Below are 2500 nucleotides of genomic sequence, written 5' to 3'. Positions count from 1 at the left end.
TACCCCCACCCCCTACTCATTTTTCAGAAAAGAGTGCATATTATCTTCCAAATAGAAAAGCATGGTAATCAGATGATCAAAAACTTAAGAAGATAAACAGGGAAGCAAAATAGAATATCCAACATAGTGATTTAACTGTTGAATTCAGAAAAAAAAATACTTTTTTTTCTCATTTTTGAAGCTGAATTAGAAGTTTGGAAGACAGAAAAAATAAATTAAAAGTGCTAAAGTGGTTACAGTGGTTACAGTGTTCAGAAATAGTGTTAGATACCAAGTTGAGTTTTCGCTCTTTATCACAGTTAAAAGAAACACACCTCTTGTCGCGCACAATCTTGAACTGTGATCCTTTTACTACCCCCGCCCCCTACCCATTTGAACACAAAAGAGTGCATATTCTCTTCCAATTAGAAAAATAAGTAATTTTAAGCAACTGGACATTTTTAAAATACATCTTTTCTGTCAGTCCAAAGATTGCTTAGTCCATTAAAAACAAACAGACTAGGATTTAGCGCACCCATTTTTAAGAAAAAGTTAACATGATAATTGATATTTCAGACTTTTGTTATGCAATTACTACTGAAGATTCCAGACCAGGTAAAACAATCATTTTATATCCTTTGTCACATTTTTTACATTTTTTTTTATAAATCTATCTATAGCGAGTCTTGTCTCTTTGTGTCATTTAGTTATTTTCAAGAATTCTATCCTGGCAAAAAAAATTAAAAATCCCTATCTACCTACCTACCCTATTTTGTTTACCCATGTTATTAGAAACAGACAATTTATTTTTATTGGCCTAACGATCTTGAAACATTTGTTTTAATAGAGAAACAACAAGTACAGCCCTTAGCTGTGTCACTCGAATATCTTTGTCAGGCTGAAACTTAGCCGTTGCGTTGAAGTCTGCTGTGTGTGTCTGGGTCCAAAGCAACTTTCACATTCTCATCTACACACTCACGTTACTCACACAAGTATACAATTCTACCCACAGAGGCGTTCGGGGATGGGGGTCTCGCACTCGGGCGAATCACACCACAAAATACAAAGTATATCGTACACAGATTTTTCTATTGAACCAAAAAGCAAATTAAATCATGAATAAATCGATCAAGCAAAACTTCCACACAATGACACACTCACTCTCGGTTCACACTGCGCTCTGGGCGTGCACACTTGGCAGCACGTATACCGTTCCGACGCTGTTTGTCTTCCTGCAAGTCCAGCACAGGCACACGATTGTCCAAGAATCACAATAATCCTCGTGAATGTCACAGCAGGCATAGTAAGGTTACGTAGAAAAGTCCAAAAGAGTGCGTTAATGGTGGTAATCCGGCACACACACACACACACACACACACACACACACACACACACACACACACACACACACACACACACACACACACACACACACACACACACACACACACACTCCGGTTTGGTATAAGTTACCTGATAAATAATGTAGCCTGTAGATTTAACGGGGAGACTGATCAGACAGGAAGAGCAATACTTTCACATTTCCGATGTTCAGCGATAAACTTGTTTTCTTCGAGAGTTCGATCTTCGTGCGATTCTGGCGCGTTGTCACCAAGAACGTTAAAAACAGGATTTTATCATGATGCCTCTCTACAAAAACCAGGTCTGGGAACTCTTCATCTAAAGTCAGTCAGTATTAACCTCCTCAACACAATCATCATCTTGTCCCATAGTGATTTCTGCCGCCAAAGAACATGTGGTTCTCAACTCACAAGACCGATTTGTCATCGATCCAGTGTGAAATTCAGATCTGCCCCAAGTACGTGCAATAAAATGTAGAAGCGATAATCTGAAAAAAATCTTTTCGCGTGAACGCTGCCACGTTGTCATCAGTCCGATGTCTTTTATCCAGAGCAGGGATGAACACACTTTTTCATCATCAGTTTGTTATGTTTATCCGCAGACTGCTTTCCATTACTTGTCGTCTGTTTTAGATTGACTCGTAGGGTTCTTCAGCCAGGCAAGAAGTGCTTGTTTACTGACACGTTCTCACGCACGACATGTCGTAAATGCAAGTTCTAACGATTGTTTTTTTTTTTATTGCACTGATAGAGAATGTCGATAGTTGTAAACTTCTGCCATTTCCTAATGTTAATTTCATTATTTTGCATACGGATATGGCTAATAAGTGGATAATCTGTTACGACACGAAACGCGTTCTAAATCCGGGAAGGGAGGCTACTCCAGCGTACTTTCAGGTGTATCCTACAGCCTTAAGTGGCTTCTACAAGTTGAATGCCGACAGTACAGAGTTCTAGATGAGCAAACGCGTAGCCAAGACATGTAAGCGTACGTGTAGATATGACGTCACCCGTACACGTCTAGGAGAATTGGTCTAGATGATGCTCACCCTTCTCCAATGTTCCAAATTCAGTCATCTATTTTCCTATTCAGGCGTGCGTTTTTATGTTGACAGCATCAGTCTTGATACGCCAATCGACCAGCTCATGCCGGACAGCTT

The 2500-nt window shown here is 39.6% G+C and overlaps 1 pseudogene; it reads left to right on the top strand.

Moving 5' to 3' along the window:
* The window catches only part of LOC138968052 (uncharacterized), a 22974-nt pseudogene that overhangs the window by 6143 nt on the left and 14331 nt on the right, over window positions 1–2500 (top strand).

Source organism: Littorina saxatilis, linkage group LG6 (assembly GCF_037325665.1).
Source record: "Littorina saxatilis isolate snail1 linkage group LG6, US_GU_Lsax_2.0, whole genome shotgun sequence".
NCBI classification, from domain to species: domain Eukaryota; kingdom Metazoa; phylum Mollusca; class Gastropoda; order Littorinimorpha; family Littorinidae; genus Littorina; species Littorina saxatilis.
The sequence above is the reverse complement of the archived record's forward strand: the minus strand, read 5'-3'. Positions and strand labels throughout refer to the sequence as shown.